The sequence below is a fragment of the Polistes fuscatus genome, unplaced genomic scaffold (assembly GCF_010416935.1).
Source record: "Polistes fuscatus isolate 324 unplaced genomic scaffold, CU_Pfus_HIC Scaffold16, whole genome shotgun sequence".
In the NCBI taxonomy this organism is placed as follows: Eukaryota; Metazoa; Arthropoda; class Insecta; order Hymenoptera; family Vespidae; genus Polistes; species Polistes fuscatus.
The window spans coordinates 3,051,423-3,069,804 of record NW_025113064.1 but is presented as its reverse complement, the minus strand read 5'-3'; the positions used below and the strand labels follow the sequence as shown (position 1 = coordinate 3,069,804).

General features: G+C 33.8%; 1 pseudogene; it reads left to right on the top strand.

The window, feature by feature from the left end:
- The first annotated feature begins 9,987 nt into the window (after positions 1–9,987).
- On the top strand, positions 9,988–10,468 carry LOC122514987 (annotated as a pseudogene).
- The last annotated feature ends 7,914 nt before the right edge of the window (positions 10,469–18,382 follow it).

The window sequence follows — 18,382 nt, the reverse complement described above, 5'->3', positions numbered from 1 at the left end:
CGATAACTACAACCAATATATTCCTAGAAGGCTCAAAAGAATCCACCCAGAAGACATACTAAAAACTATAACTAAGTGAAATAAACGACAATAGCGTCGCTTTCTCATTGGAGATACTATATTTTTTGCTATATTTTTACACTTACATAACAATTTACCAAATGTCTACGTACAAATTGTAAAGATGTATAGAGTTAAAAAAAAAAAGCACACATTGAACGCCATTGTATTAATATTGACTTTTAAATTAATTTCTACAGAATAATTGTTGATCTGATTTTGCATAGAATATTATCTATATCTTGTTAGAAATTAGACAAACGCAGAGAAAAATAAACAATGGAAAGTAAAATCAATCAAAGTTTCAATGTTTGAAACATAACATATTGTAAAAATAATCCGGTAATAACGCGAAATCGGCGTTCAATGTCTTAACGTTTTCTGATCGAAATTTACAATAAAATACCAAGAGATTTATATTCATACTTAACCGCCATAGAACTATAAACTGTAATCATCATAATGATAAAGCCATGCGCAGGCTATACAAACATATATTTTAATTATATTCTTATATTATTTGCTTCTTCTTATTTTGTTTATTTTTAGAAAAAAATTAAATATGTATTGCAGAAATTTCGTACAGGACTTATTCGTCTCGATTCAATAATCATAATCAATTTTTTGATGATTATTTATTTATTAACTACGAAATAAGTTTTATTTATATAAATTAATTAATTATTTGGCGTTAGGAACTCGAAATCTCATTGCCGCATATACCAAATCCCGCCAGTGTTCTCTGCCGATTATGTTTAGCTAAATGTAAGGAAGGTGAAATGAAAATAAATTAAAACACGTAGTTAAGCAAATAAAAAGTGCAATACTTTATTGTCTCGTCAGAGAAAAACCTTGCGGCAGGGCTTTTAAACCCTGCTTGATATTTGTCTATATGTTAATGGTGGTAAATAAGCATTCGTGAAGAAATTAGACGGTGGGCCCTGAGTAGCTCTATAGATAAAAAGCAGTAGCCCGGAAAGCAAAAGATCCGTGGTTCGAGTCTTGATGTAATTCTGCTTGTGATGATATATACTTGATTCACTTTTTGTTCTCACTAGTTGTCTCCGATGTATTGTCGTAGTCGGTGAGTGAAGAATAGACCGAGTGTTTTTTGATAATGAGCCCAGTAGGGCGCACGTACACCCCCGTAGGGATCCGCCTAATGGAAGTGCGAGCGATATTATTACAATGTTATCAAAAATTGTCAGAAAGGTAATAACTTTTATGTACATGAAATGAAACAAGAAAATTTTGAATTAACAAAATTATTAGAAGACGCAATTTTTAAAAAGGGTAAAGAATTCTAACGGAGAACCAATAAACTGGTTAAAAATATGTTGAATGGGTTTTGTCAAAAATGAACCGTATCAAATTTTCTATAAGACATCAATGAATGAGAACGAAAATTTAAAAGTCCTGAATTTATTACCACGTCGGGGTAGACCAAGAAAATTCGAAAATATTATATTGACACATCTCAATAAAAATATAAGACAAATTACAATCGTAAAATCCAAGGACATAATAGACTTATTACGATATATACCACCGGAACATAATGATTTCTTTAAATCCCTTTCACATACACAAAATGTAGATGAGTAGAAAATTGTTTTGTAATTTATGTTTGTAAAAGATGTTTTGAATCGCATAATTTATGTTTTTAAAGTGTTATAAAGGTAAGTAAAATAAAATGAGTATTGTTTTTTCTCAATTTGAAGCATCCTGAATTATGTTGAATGGTCTTCGGTTCTTTCAAATTTTATAACAAATCTGGTTGTTAATTTTGAAAGTAGCCTAACTCTATTCTTGGTAAGAAAACGCATATTATTCACTTTATAATTGCCATTATTTTATTAGGAGTTGTAAATTTAACACCTTTAGATACACTTAAGCTGCATAACTCATTGGTATTCTTTACGTATATTTTTAATTGCATTGAAACGCAAACCCTTTAATAACTCAATTTAAGTATAAATGGACTTAGGCCACTTTCATAATAAATGGCTCATATATGTCCATAATCCTCCCACTTAAATTAATCCCCACCCTCATCTCCCTCAACCGCTCTTTTAATACTTCTCTGTCAACCCTATCAAATGCCTCTTTAAGGTCTACAAAACATACAAATACTTTTCCTTTCGGTTTACTTAGCTTTTCATCTACTATATGTTTAATTGTATATATCGCTTCTATTACTCCTCTCTTCTCTCTAAATCCAAACTGGCTTTCCTCTAATTTACCCTATATCTTCTTCTTCAACATACTATTCATTCAACAATTCATTCATTATTCATTCTACTACTATTCATAGTAGTAGAACTATTCATTCAAAATTTCATTCAACATACTAGCATATATTTTATATGCCGTGCAAGTTAACGTGACTCCTATGTAATTTTCTATAATATCTTTATCCCCTTTTTTATAAATCATGCACATTGTCCCTCTTCTCCGTTGCTCCGGTATTTCCCCCTCTTTCCATATTTTCCTCAACAACTCCTACAGAGCTGTCTCCACCTCCTTTAACATATATTTCCACACTTCATTCTCTAACTTATACTCACCTGGTGCCTTTCCTAACTTAAGTTGATTCACCTGTCTCACAAATTCTTCCTTGTCCAATTCTTCTTTCTCCTCTATATGCTGCCCTACCTCTTCTTTCCTCTGTAGAGAATTCCTTCTGTACTCTTCCCCTTCTTTCCTTTCCTCCTAACTTTTCTATCAAATGTTTTCTCCAATGTTCTATCTTGATCTTTTTGCTTACCTTTTCTTTCCGCTTCCTTCTAAACCTGTTAACCTCCATACCTCTCCTTCCCCTGCTGCATTTTTTAATTATTCATCATCTATACTTTCCAAACTTTTCCTTTTTGCCTCACACCAATTCCTGTACTCTTTTTTTTTGCTTAAATAAAAACTCCTTTGTACTTCTTTTTCCTCCACGACTTCGGAATTTTCCTTAATTTCCTCTTTTTTACTTTAAATTCCTTATCATACCATTTTCTATCTCCCAACTTCCATGCCTTGACTCGCTTCTATTAGAAAAATATTTCTATTATATTTTTCGAAATTTATATTAATAAGATTATATGTAATTGTTATTATTATTGTAATAACTTCAAATAATTTTAGAAAATTGTAAGCGATTGAGCTTAAGTACAAAAGTTAAAGTATGTATATTTATATAAGTAAATAGATAATTTCTTTAAAATAAATTTTTCACTATTTCTTCATTTTTTTTCTTTTATTTTCTTACATTTTTTGTTTTCTTTTGTTTAATACAGACCTGTTACTGAAATTTTCCATTTTATAATAGATGTTAAAATAAATACAAGAGACTAATTATATTGTAATACATATATATACATAAGCGTGTAAAATAAGTTTTGTAAAATCAGTTACTATTCAACAGAAAATGACCCACACTATCACCAAGGCTATTAAAAAGAAAAATTTAAATTCTAGTTGAAGGGAAAACCTAGAAAGATATATCCAGAAAAGTTTGACGAAACTCTTAAATGTCTCTATTTCAAGTACACCTCAGTTAAAGTATTAAGGGTTTGCATTAAAAGTATCAATATTTTGTTATTCGTATTAATTGTAAACTTTATTGTAACTTTTATTTTTATTAAAAGCTATATATTCATTATGTATATATTTGTCTTTATTTCATTTCTCATCTCCTTATCTTATAAATTATTTAGCGTGGAATTATGAATTTCTGCAATATTAACACTTCTTTAAATCAAACTCTTTTGTAGCGGCACACATACTGTTAATTATAAAGCAAACTAACTACAAAGTTAATGAAGACATGACCCTTAATTATTGTCTTTTAGAACGCCAATGACCTAATGCAACGGAATCTTCTTTAAAAAATCATGACGTTCAAATAATGTCGATACCTGAGACAAACTTTACAGATAAGCAATAGTTAGTGACTCACTCTGAACATTTAATATTTCTTTAATGATTTTTCTAATTTTTCTTTGAACTATCTTTTAAAATCGTATACTGTGGGAGTAGAAAGTTATTCGTACATCAATCAATTTTAAACATAGATTTTAGAAATTCTTGTTCATTAACATATTTCTTATAAACAAGGAATATGAAAATATTTTCCGAAATCCGTAGAATAAGTAGGAAATAGCAAATAATAATTTAATTATATAAATAACCGAATATTTAAGGAAAACAAAAGATCGGCTGGAAAATGTATGCAATAAATATCCATACATCTCGTATGAAGTATTGTAGTAAATGACTATACTATGTAACAAATACTAGTATTAATAAACAATAAATTGCATTATCGCTATATTCCCTTGCCTATTCCAAAATTAGATTTTTTTACGAATATTTTTAAGAACCACTGTACATGCCTTCTTTCTCTCTGTTATTCTATCACATTCTTAAGTATATCTCCCAAAAAAAAGTTCCCATTGATTTGAAATAGCATAGATGACGGAACTCGCCGGGAACTTTCTGTTCTTTTTCGTTTGAATATATCTTTTGTTGGCCAGGAATGTTGGACAGAAATCTTCACTCTTCTTTTTCTTTTAAAATAAAATTTTTTTATTCCGAAGACAGTAGTGAAAGTCTAGGATTTGTACTTTGGACAAAGCTCAGATAAAAGAAATACTTCAATTTAAGCATAACAGTGAAAAAAGGTAACCTTGATGACACGTTTTTCGAATAAAGAGATTTTCAGTTAAAGACTCCTGCTGTTTGAAAAATCCTCACGTACAATAACACCTTTCAATCGTTAGTCCTATTAAAACATTTCGTTATTCCATTGTTTTGAACAATCGTCAAGCTTCCTTGAAAGTATTTGTCCAGATCCTCATTTACTACAATAGAGATGTTTTTTCTTCTATACATCCTTGTCGGTACGTGTGGTCAAATTTAACCCTTTTTCTTTTAATACTTGGCGAGTTTTTCCTTTTTTATTCAGAAGTTTCGGTTTAGAGGGGCTAATGTTTTTGTCGTCGTAAGTTAGTTGAGGACATTAAGCGAAGTCATTTTATTTCAAACGATTTTACAAAACTTATTTTACGAAGAATAATTAGAGTGTGTGTGTGTGTGTGTGTGTGTGTGTGTGTCTTGTGTGTATATTTTAACATTTATTATAACTTTTTTTAATTATTACCATTTATTTTAATTTATTACCATTTGCATTTAAGATCAGTCGCTTACTGTAAGAATGCAAGAAATCCATAGAGATTGTATCAACTTAACTCTTTTGTAGCGGCCCAGATACTGCTAATTATATAGCAAACTAACAACAAAGTTAATAAAGACATGACCCTTCATTATTGCCTTTGGGAACGCCAATGATCTAATGCAACGGAATCTTTTTAAAAAATCATGACGTTCAAATAATGTTGATATCTGAGACAAACTTAACAGATATATTTTCAAAATCTAGGGCTATAAGGTGTACTTCACTAAAGGTACATGGTGGTAAAGTTATTATTATTAAATCAAACTTAAAAATTACGAGACTCTAGAACCTTTTTAGGTTACACACGAAATCAGTATTTTTCAGCAAATTTTTTCCGAGAAGGTATGTAAACCGGTATTGGCTAAACCGAAGTTATAACGCTTACTGAAGATCGTAATTACTTCTTTTATTGTAGAAATTCTTACATCTCTACGGATGTACATAGCATATTTACATCATATTTATATAAAAGGCGGTATTGCAAAAGTTACGCATTGTTTTTGATTGGAATCTTTATAAAGTTTCAATGTTTATTTAAATTCGGTATGTACATATGGATTGCAGAATAGCTTTGCAGATAACAAATTTGATCTACAGACTTAACTTAAAATTAGATAAGAGAAAGTTGGCAGTCTTACGTACGGAGATGGTTTAAAGAAAGGTTCTCCGTCGCTATATACAATATTAAATTAATAAGAATACAAATAAAATAATAATTTATTTTAAAGGAATGATGAGATCGTCATATTTTTACATATATATACATTGCGGCGAAAACAGACATAGTTATAATTTGTCTCGTTGAGGAAACAGTAATCTTTAGAAAACGGTATTAAATTATAATAAAAAAAAAATACTTATGAAAAATCATAAGAAACAATTGGCGATAAAAATTTTAAAAATTAACAAAAAATATCTTTTATCCTTATTTTATTCTCTATACACTTGTTTTTCAGAAAAGGACAACAGTGTACAGGGTTGATTTATTTTGCCGATGTATGGAGATAAAAATTATTTAAATTTCTATGTTCATATATTGTAATTAAGACCTCAAATTTAGGACAATCAAATGTTTCTAAGTTGCAACTCTTGATGGATGCCTGATTTAACAGATCTCTTTCGATATGTCCTCCTTTATATGCTATTAAAAGCTTCGACCTATGTCTTTGGCGTAATTTATTTAATTCTGGATGCACTTAATTTTGCTCGTACTTCTCGCGACTGAAGTCCCGGAATGATATTCCATGAAATAATTTTGTCATGTAACACGCCGTTCTTCGGTCGCTCTCACATAATGTCGAAAACTTTTTTCTCAAAAAGAAATTGTTTTTACTAATACGATTTCCGATATTCACTTACACAATACTTATCTCTTTATACAAATATTGTTTATTTACGATAAAGCCATCGATGTCCATAATGCGGGTAATTTCATTGAATTGATCCATATCTTCCTTTCTTCAATTTTTACAATGAAATACTGAAACACAAAAGCAAAAAACCATGTTAACAAAACTGCTTAAAATAAATTCCAAGTATTTCTCTTATTAAAACTTATATACGTGACCCTCCAAAATTTGCGGTTTAAACCTGTTTTTACATAAAAACTATATTTTAAAAATCAATGCAAACGATAACTAATCAAAGTTTTTATCAATCAAGCAGAAATTATTTACACGTCTTTTCGATTAACTTTTAACTTTCGACATGAACATACTTTTTTAAAATTAAAAGTTCCTTTAATCAACAATTCTCGCCGCGACACACCCAGAAGATTAAACTATAAGTCCGCCCTTTTGAGATTTTAAGAAGAGAAATTTTTTTGTAAAAGTTAAAAGAATCGATAAATCATCCCTTTAAGTTAAAAAAATATAAAATGAATCATTTTTTAAACCAAATTTATCAAAATCGAATAAAATTGTCTTCTTTTTTTTATTTACAATTTTCAAACTATAATTACAGTCTTATGTTCACTATTCTGGGAGTTTTATTCCTTTTACTTCAAGATTAGTTCCTCGACTGATCTAGACGATAGAAAATATTTTCCGAAATCGGTAGAATAAGTAGCAAATAGCAAATAATAATTTACTCATATAATTTACAGAATAATTAAGGAAAACTAAAGATCAGCTGGAAAAAAATAAATATAAATTAATACTTAAATTTAAACCTACCACTAAAAAATGGTTTGATGTCATGTTTCTCGAACAAACAGATTTTCAGTTAAAGATATCTGCAGTGAAAAAAATCCTCACGTACACTAGCACCTTTCCATCGCTATTAAAACATACCGTTATTCTATTGCGTCGTAAATCGTCAAGCTCTTTCTTGACAATATTTGTCCAAATCTTCTTTTACTAATATACAGATGTTTTTTCTTTCACTTATCCTTGTTGGTAGGTGTGCTCATACTTTACCCCTCCCCTTTTAGTACTTGGAGAGCTTTCCCTCCTGTAATCAGAATTTTTAGTCTACAGAAGTTAGTGTTCTTATCGTCATTGGACAGTTGGAGAAAGGAGGCGTGGTCATTTCGTTCTAAAGGTTTTCAGATCTTAGAAAACTTTTCCCCTCCACTTTTCCATCATGGTTAACTATCCCCACTCTTTTTTTTAGAATTTTGTATAAAAGGGCCTAATGTTAGCTCTTCTAGATCAGTTGAGGAACGAAGCTCGAAGTAGAAGGACCATATCTCTAGGAATAGTGAATACTCGTCTTTACAAGTAGTTTTTAAATTATAAATTAAACACTGTGCTCTTTGGAAGAAGTATCCATAGCTACAGTAAAGGTAAGTTTAAAAAATTACTGAATTACTAAATTATTCAACTATTATAAGACTAATAGTCTTAATTAATAAGTGCTATGCAGAGATAAGGCTAATTTATACATTAGGGTGGACCTTATCTACATCACTTTGGAATTTTTTTTCCGTCCTCTAAATATTAGGTTGATGCATATAAAATATCGGATTTTCTTTAAATGTAAACGTTTTTTTTTCCCCTATTTTCGTTACTTGCTAATTTTTTACGTAACTTTGTTTGTAATCGTATTGTCCATTGCCAAAGTCACATTTCAACAATGCAGATTTTCTCAAAAGTGTTTAATTTTTTATTTTTTTTGTAAATATTGTAAACATATCAATACAATCGTTATTCGTGTAATTTTTTGTATATGAGTGTAAACTTGATAATATTGCTGCACAACTTGTTCGCGATATAAACCAGTCGTTTGGGAAGAATACTGTTAACAGTGTAATAGTGCATCGTTGGTTTGAAAAACTACGGTCTCGTGAATTTTCCCCTTAAAATAAGACCCAAAACGTCTGTGAAAAATGATGCTATGAAAGCATGGGTGGAAACGAATCTAACTTTATCTACAAAGGAACTTTCTTTTAGAATGAAAATTTACCATATAACAATTTTGCGAAATATTTTTGAAATTGACAAGGTGAAAAAGTTAATAAATAGTTACCGCATTTACTAACCAAACGAAATAAGTTCGATCGATTAAACGTATTCTCATCATTACTAACTCGATTTTTTCAAATGAATTAAAATATGAAGTTTTGCCGCACGTATCTTATTCACCGGATTTTTCGCTAACTAAATTTAATTTTTTTAAACATTTACAACAGTTTTTACGATCTGAACAATTTACAAATGAAAACAGTGTGGAAATGTTCCTATTAGAGTTTATTGATTCTAAAGATCGGGATTTCTTTAAGACAAACATTTGTGCATTATAATCTCGTTGGGAAAAGTGTATAGGAGCAAATACAGTTAATTTTGATTAAATAAACAGATTTGGAAAAAAGATATGAAGTTTTCTAAATTTACTTTAAAACTCGACGTTTACAACGCATCAACCTAATATCTTGTGGATACATACAAAAAATAATACCTGTAAATTTTCTCATACGCGCCATAAGAAGCATAACTACAAAAACAAATTATTCATTGTTGATTTTTTCATCTATGCTATTTAAGGGTTGCGATCAGCGTCATCAGATGGTCGGCAGTAGAAGCTATCTCTCAGCGAACTTCCCACAGAGCCGGCTGCCCAGGAAACAATGCCAGCGTTATTAAAGCATGCTGAATAATAAGAATCTTTACTTACTGATCTTATTTGTTTTATAATTTTTGAGTTGGTGCAGAAACTAAAACGATTAAGACCAACCCCTCGACTTGATCGGGGGTTCCAGTTAATATGTACCGTTGCTGCATGGATATGCGCTAACGTTTTGCCTGAAGCAACTTGAGCAATTCCTACCATATCATGCCCTAATAATACATTGGGTCATTATTAAGCTTGTGTAGCAGTCGGTTCAGCAAATCCTTGCCCATTTATTTCTTCCATTACGTAATCCGGGAAATTGCTTTCTTCAAAAGCTATAATGGGAGGCAGGGTATTTTTTCCTTTAACAGTTATCTTTTTACCAATATGGTATTTGTCGATTTATTCTGACGAATATCGGAATTATTTAATTCTGTGGATTACGTTAATTCTTATATTCTTCAGGTGAAATCAACAAATACTATACATGCAGAACGATAACAGTTAAGGGAAAAAAAATCCTACGTCCAATGTTACCTTGTAGAGAAAGCAATTTTTCAGATTACGTAATGGCAGAAATAAAGAGGCGAGGATTTGCAGAGCTTACTGATACACAAGCTTAATAATGACCCAATGTATTATTAGGGTATGATATGGTAGGAATTGCTCAAGTTGCTTCAGGCAAAACGTTAGCGCATATCCATCCAGCAACGGTACATATTACCTGTAACCCTCGATTAAGTCGAGGGGATGGTCCCAGTCGTTTTAGTTATTGCACCAGCTATAGAATTAGAAAAATAAATACAATCAGTAAGAAAGATTCAGCATGCATTCGAAACGCTGGCATTTTTGGAGGTTCTCAAAAATGGCTATATGCAAGATATCTCGAAAGAGGTGTTGAAATTTGTATTGCTACACCAGGAAGGCTTATTGATTTTTTGGAAAAAGGAACAACAAATTTACAAAGATGCACATATCTTGTTCTTGATGAGGCTGATAGAATTCAATATGGGATTTGAACCACAAATTAGGAATATTATCGAACAAATCAGACAAGATCGTCAAGTTTCTATATGTTTGGCGAAATGGCCCAAAGAAGTACAAGCGCTTGCAGAAGATTTTCATCCGTCTTAACCATCTAGCAGCCCAACTAAAGCTACGTAAACTTTACAGAAAATGTTACGTAATTTAGTTCAATTTCCAATTCTGTAGTGATTATTAAGTATACAGTACAGTATAAACAATAATACATAATTAGAAAAATATTTCTATTATATTTTTCGAAATTTATAGTAATAAGATTCTATGTAATTGTTATTATTATTGTAATAACTTTAAATAATTTTAGAAAATTGTAAGCGACTGAGCTTAAGTACAAAAGTTACAGTATGTATAGTTATATAAGTAAATAGATAATTTCTTTAAAATAAATTTTTCACTATTTTTTCATTTTTTTCTTTTATTTTCTTACTTTTTTGTTTTCTTTTGTTTAATACAGACCTGTTGCTGAAATTTTCCATTTTATAATAGATGTTAAAATAAATACAAGAGACTAATTATATTGTAATACATATATATACATAAGCGTGTAAAATAAGTTTTGTAAAATCAGTTACTATTCAACAGAAAATGACCCACACTATCACCAAGGCTATTAAAAAGAAAAATTTAAATTCTAGTTGAAGGGAAAACCTAGAAAGATATATCCAGAAAAGTTTGACGAAACTCTTAAATGTCTGTATTTCAAGTACACCTCAGTAAATGTATTAAGGGTTTGCATTAAAAGTATCAATTTTTTGTTATTCGTATTAATTGTAAACTTTATTGTAACTTTTATTTTTATTAAAAGCTATATATTCATTATGTATATATTTGTCTTTATTTCATTTCTCATCTCCCTATCTTACAAATTATTTAGCGTGGAATTATGAATTTCTGCAATATTAACACTTCTTTAAATCAAACTCTTTTGTAGCGGCCCATATACTGCTAACTACAAAGCAAACTAACTACAAAGTAAATGAAGACATGACCCTTCATTATTGCCTTTTGTGCAACGGAATCTTTTTTAAAAAGTCATGACGGTCAAATAATGTTGATTCCTGAGACAAACTTTACAGATAAGCCATAGTTAGTGACTCACTCTGTATATTTAATATTTCTTTAATGACTTTTCTAATTTTTCTTTAACTGTCTTTTGAAATCATAAATTGTGAGAGTATATGATGATTTCATATGGTTATCATTTTGATTGTCGTAGCTTAGTCGAAAAACTAAGCTTGAAGTAGAAGGAATAAATCTTTCGGAATAGTGGACACAAGACTGTAATTATAGTTTGAAAATTGTAAATAAAACTCTCCGCTCTTTGGAAGTTGATTCCATAGCTATAGTAAAGGTAAGTTAAAAAATTATTGAATAAATAAAATACAAAATTATTCAAATAATGTAAGTCTAATTAGACTTAACTTAAAAGTATAATGAAGAAAAAAATCTAATTTATATATGGATTTACAAATTTTTAAAGATCTAAAATTATGGTGTTCTGCTTATGAAATTTGAATAGAAAGTAAAATGAATAAACTTTAATTAGTTTTTTTGTTTCAGGTTTTTTCTTATTATGTTTTGCAACATTTTAATAACGACACGTTTGATGATAATATAATATTCAGGCTGATTCGGAACAAAAAAAAAATCTTGATTATCTCCGTTATTTTACTTTATATTACAATACTTCTGAATATGTAACAGTACTATTTTATTTAAATCGCTGTAACGGTAATATTCGGAATTTTTTAATACAAATATTTTTTTTTTAAGGATAATTTTTCTTTTCATGCAGATAGAAATATTAATGTATACATGATGAATGTATGAACGGAATTGCATCGTATTCATAAATACGATTTTTTTTTGAGAAAAAAGTTCTCGACATTATGTGAGAGCGACCGAAGAACGGCGTGTTACGTAACAAACAAAGTCCACAGTATACCATTCCGGGACTTCGGTAGCGAAAAATATGAACAAAATCATGTGCACCTTGAATTAAATAAATTACGCCAAAGACATGGGTCGAAGCTTTTAATAGCATATAAAGGAGGACATATAGAAAGAGATTTGTTAAATCAGGCATCAATAACCGGTTTCAACTTAGAAGACTTTGATTGTCCTAAATATGAAGACCTAATTAAAATATATGATGATAGCAAATTCAGAAATTGTTATCTCCATACATCTGCTAAATCAACCAAACATGTACATTGCCCCGTTGTGGAAACATTAGTGTACAGAGAATGGTATAAGGATAAGAAAAAATTATTCGAAAATTTATAAAATTTTAATCACCAATTTTTTCTCTTATGATTTTTTATAAGTATTTTTTTTTTATTATAATATAATACCATTAACTAAAGATTACTGTTTCCACATAGAAATAGAATAAGAAAAGTCAATTATGTCCTTGAATTTTACGATTGTAATTTGTCTTATATTTTTATAGAGATGTGTCAAAATAATATTTTCGAACTTTCTTGGTCTACCCCGACGTGGTAATAAATTCAGGACTTTTAAATTTTCGTTCTCATTCATTGATGTCTTATAGAAAATTTGATACGGTTCATTTTTGACAAAACGCATCCAACATATTTTTAACCAGTTTATTGGTTCTCCGTTAGAATTCTTTAGCCTTTTAAAAATTGCGCCTTCTAATAATATTATTGATACAAAATCTTCTTGTCTCATTTCATGTACAATAAAGTTATTACCTTTCCGACACTTTTTGATAATATTATAATACTCTCAGAGGACAAACAGTAAATTATTTTTTTTTAATGCCATTTCTACCACACCAAAATCTCTACTCCTAATGGAGTTAGGCCACTTTCAAAATAAACGGTTCAGTGATTCAACTAACTCTGAAAACTTATGTGTCCAGAATTACCGTATTTACTCGGAATATAAAAAATCTTAAATGCTTTATTGATAGATAATTTGAAGCTATACATGTTACCGTGTGTAACCGGAAAAAAATGAAAAATGGAGTTATGCCACTTTCAAAATAAACGGCTCATATATACTATCAACGATTATCAACCAGTAGAACAGGCGGCCTTCCGGAGGGGGTTTTGTACATGCGACCATCTCCTCACAGTGAAAATTCTAATAGAGAAATCAATCGAGTACAATTTCCCTCTGTATATGGCTTTCATTGACTATGAGAATGCATTTGACTCTAGTGAACACTAGGTACTAACAGAAGAACTCATCCATGCACGAATTGACTCTCGATATACTAAACTGATTAGAAGCATATACCAACATGCTAGAGCAATCATCAAAATGTACGAATGCACTAACAGCTTCCCGATCGAGAGAGGTATTAGACAGAGAGATACAATCTCGCCTAAATTATTTACTTTGGCACTCGAAGGCGTCTTTAAAAGGATGGACTGGTCGGGTAAAGGAATAAATATCAATGGCGAAAGACTAAATCATCTAAGATTTGCAGACGACGTTGTTCTGTTCGCGGAAAATGAGGAAGACCTAAAAAATATGATAGCAGAATTAGAGCAAACATCAAAGGAAATAGGACTTAAAATCAACCTAAGTAAAACAAAGACAATGTGTCGACAAGACCTACAAATAACTGTAAATGGAACACGGATAGACAACGTCAGGGAATATATATATCTTGGACAAAGTGTAACACTGGGAAAGCAAAATATGGAAATAGAGAGAAGACGACGACTGGGATGGGTAGCATTCGGAAAACTAGCTTTCATTCTGAAAAACAAAAAGATACCCCAGCACTTACGATCTAAAGTATTTGACCAGTGTATTCTCCCTGTCATAACTTATGGAGCTTAAACCTGGACCCTCGCAAAACAAATAATGACAAAACTGGAAGTGACACAAAGGACTATGGAAAGGGCAATGATCGGTATCTCGTTAAGACACAGGAGAAGAAACGAATGGATCAGGCAGAGAACTAAAGTAACTGACATAACAACAAGAATAACACAGTTGAAATGGGATTATGCCGGACATATAGCTCGCATCAAGGACAATAGATGGAACGCTAAGATGCTCAAATGGAGACCATGGGTGGGAAAAAGAAATAGAGGTCGACCAGTAACTTGCTGGTACGACCATATCAAGAGATCAGCAGGACTACCATGGATAAGAATCGCACAGGATAGGAATAGATGGAGAACGTTAAGGGAAGCCTATGCTCGATACTGGGCGCAAACGGGCTAAAGAAGAAGATGAAGATACTATCAAAGAATATATCATATGCTACCATATTCTATAATATTCTATCATATTCTATCAAAGAATATTGTATTCTATTGTACCAAAATGGCGTTAATGTAGCGGCCTGCTGTCGATAAGTAGATTCCTACTTTATCCTTTGCTACGACTAGCGCTGCCACTCTCACCGCTCATTCTATGGCCAAGTTACTTTAGCGCAGGCACTCTATCATGGCTAACAACGTTGCTATGAGAACGTTAATGTTTCCGTAGTTACAAAGACTTTCTTCAGTTATTGTAAATGAAGAAGTTAATTAAGAAGTTAATTAAGAAGTTACACGCACCCGATCAACACCACATTTCATTACCCGTTCAAAAGTTCTGTAATAATTTATAAATCCGTTTGCTCAGTGGCCTCGAAGAAAGCCGGTTTGAGTTGCTCCGTCGAAATCGTCGATGGCTTCCCATTAACGTTGATGCGGAAAACGCTGTCCGACATCTTTTTCAACACCTCGAACGAGCCCTCGTAGGGTTGACAAAGCGGTCCTGAAGAACCTGCGACCCTGACGAACACGTGGGTGCAGGAGTCTTATGGATGAACGCCCTAGCCTTTTTAACTAGCCCTTTAATTCGACGCATTTTTTCCCGAAGGGGCTCTAGAAATATATGCGGATCGTTAGCAGATTGGTTACTGAGGAAGTATTCGCCGGGAAGCCTTATATTAGCGTCGTCCCGTAAACGAGCTCTGCTGCTGTTGCTCGAAGGTCTTACTTGAAGCTGGCGCTTAGGCTTAGCATGACGACGGGAAGAACATCAACCCAGTCTTGCGTACCGTGGCACATGATTGCAGTTTTAAGTGAACGGTGCCATCGCTCTATCATTCCATTGGAGGCAGGGTGATACGCGGCTGTCCGAGTACGTTGGCAACCTAAAAGTTTTGTCAAAGCTTGAAAGAAAGTAGATTCGAATTGCGAACCTCGGTCTGTGGTCACGACGGCGGGTGCTCCAAAGCGAGCGACCCAACCGCTGAAGAATGCCTTCGTAATGCTATTAGCTAACATATCGGCGATGGGAACGGCTTCTGACCACCTGGTGAAACGATCGATCATCGTAAAGCAGTAACGGTAACCTCTTGATAACGGCAGCGGTCCAACGATATCGATATGGACATGATGGAAACGTGTGTCTGGTATTGGAATTCGTTCCGGAGCGTTCTTCGTATGCCGTTGTATCTTGCTGCGTTGGCACGTCAAACAGGTGCGTACTTAACGAGTAATATCGCTGTTCATGCCGAGCCAGACGAACCGTTGCGCTATTAACCTCTTAGTGGAACGTGCGCTGGGATGTGCCAGGTTGTGCGAAGTATCGAAGATGCGTTTGCGAAGCGTTTGCGGAATGTACGGTCGGACATCCGTTCCAGAGACGTCACAGTAAATGACTGTCTCGTTGTTATCGACGCGTAACTTTCGTAGTACGAGCAACGTTGTTGCTCCAGGATTGATCAGGGCAGCGAGTTCCTCGTCTCTAGCTTGGTGTTCCGCCAGGTCCTGTGTGCTGACAACGACAGGCATGTTCGGGGTCACCAAATATGTAGCGAAAGGAATCATGAGCTTTCCCTGAGATGACATCTGCGTTAGGTTATCAATGAGGCGTCGTCCACGAAGGTCTACGGAGAGGTTATGTTGGAACAAGAAATCTGCCCCGATGATCGGTTGCGATACGTCGGCAACGATAAAGGTCCATGGGAACGATCTGCGAATTCCCAGGTCGGCGTTGATGAGGATTGTCCCGTAAGTGCTGATCGTCGAGCCATTTGCTGCGTACAGCTTGTAACTCGCTGGCTGAGTACGCTTGCCGCGTGCACAATGTCTAGGAACTATTGACAAGTCAGCTCCCGTGTCGATGAGATATCGCGAGCCTCTGATCTTATCTTTAATTATGAGGCGGTACCGTTTTCCGCCGTCCGCATCCGCCAGTACTCGGGACGGCGCGGTTAGTTTCCCGCGTTGCCGTTGCTGAGGTCGACGTTGAAACTGTTGTTGGGGTGACGGACTTCGACGGTATCGCGATTCTGAACCCAGGCGCACGGCTGCCAGCATTTCCTGGCCTGCGCTTGATATCGCGAATGGTAATAGCATAGGCCGTTGTCCACTTTGACGCTGCTACCGCGGTTGCGGCTAGGGCTGCGACTTCGGCCGTGCCGAGGACGTTACTTGCTCAATTCCAGCGACAGGTTTTTCACCATGTCACGTAGCTCCGCCAGCTCGGTGTCCGCAACAGTATGGCGCGTCTCCCTGGCAGGTGTCGATGCAACAGTGGCTAAGTCGGCCTTGGACACCTCCAGAATTTGATCTGCTTGCAAAGCTAGCCCTGTTAAATCTGTCACCTCGCTTATGGCCAATATGCTCCTGTTTTAGTCGGGGAGTTGCTCCATGAATAAAGTCCGCAGGATATTATCTGTGCACTGGCCATTGGCTATGTTGCCTAGTATCTGCAAAATATTACAAGGTTTTGCGTCCGTAGGCTGGTTGCTCCGGAACAATTTCCGCAGCTTGGTTTCACTCGACTCGTCGAAGGCACTGATGATACGTGTCTTGAGGGCTTCGAACTTACCCTCCTCAGGCGGTGCTACGAAGATATCCGATATGAATGGTAAGATATCTTTATCCAGATGGATCACGAGGTGCTGAAACTTCGTGGTGTCGCGGGTGACGTGGAATGCTGCCTCCGCTTGAGCGAACCAGAGGACCGGGTTCTCCTTCCAAAATAGTGGAAGTTTCACGGCGCATGCCGCGTTGACCGTTACTTCGTCATCGTCATTGGGGACTCGTTGAGGTTGCTGTTGACCGGCCTGGTCCATGTTGTCGTCTCTGGCGTCTCTCGGGTTCTCGTTGGGCACACGGTTGGATCTCTGCGGCGAGTGCCTTACCGGTGACATCAAGATGCTTTTTTCTCGTCAGCAGTATCGCTTGCCGGATTGCAGATCTTCGTCGGTTGTCGCTCCCTGCACGATTTTCGTACCCGTTCGTAATCACGTCGGGGTCACCAAATATGTAGCGAAAGGAATCAGGAACTTGAATCCTATTGGTTTAATCAATGATCATCACTACTATTTTTTAATGTAACATTTATTTATTTATAAACTATTACAGAACTTTTGAACGGATAATGAAATGTGTTGTTGATCGGGTGCGTGTAACTTCTTAATTGATTTCTTTATTTATAATAACTGAAGAAAGTTTCTGTAAACTATGGCCCATAATTTGAAAAAAATAATTCCTGTTAGACCTCCTATTGTAAATAAGAAAATAAATCCTATACATCAAATTATGGGCCATAGTTTACAGAAACTTTCTTCAGTTATTATGGGCTAGTTGACGCATAGGATAAAGTAGGAATCTACTTATCGACAGAAGGCCGCTACATATATTTACCGCTAAAGTCATCTGCAGGAAAATGGCGGAAGTTAAGTTGCACACCTACATTCATACGACTATACGTGTAAATATAGCATTTATTTTGATTGGCGTATGTTAAAATATATATATGAAACACATACATAAGCTATAGCAAGTAATAAAAGAGACAGAGAATCGATCGGTCAACCCAAGGATTCCCCCATACGATTAGTATCTCTCGTATTGATCAACGGTCATTTTACTTGCGCATGATTTTACACCTTTCAATAATCTATGATTTATTCGAATATGCATTTTAGGGTCGTTTTAATAGAAATATGGGAATGAAATTTCTTACGTTAACAATAATATATTTATAATAATATTGTTATAATCGGATATG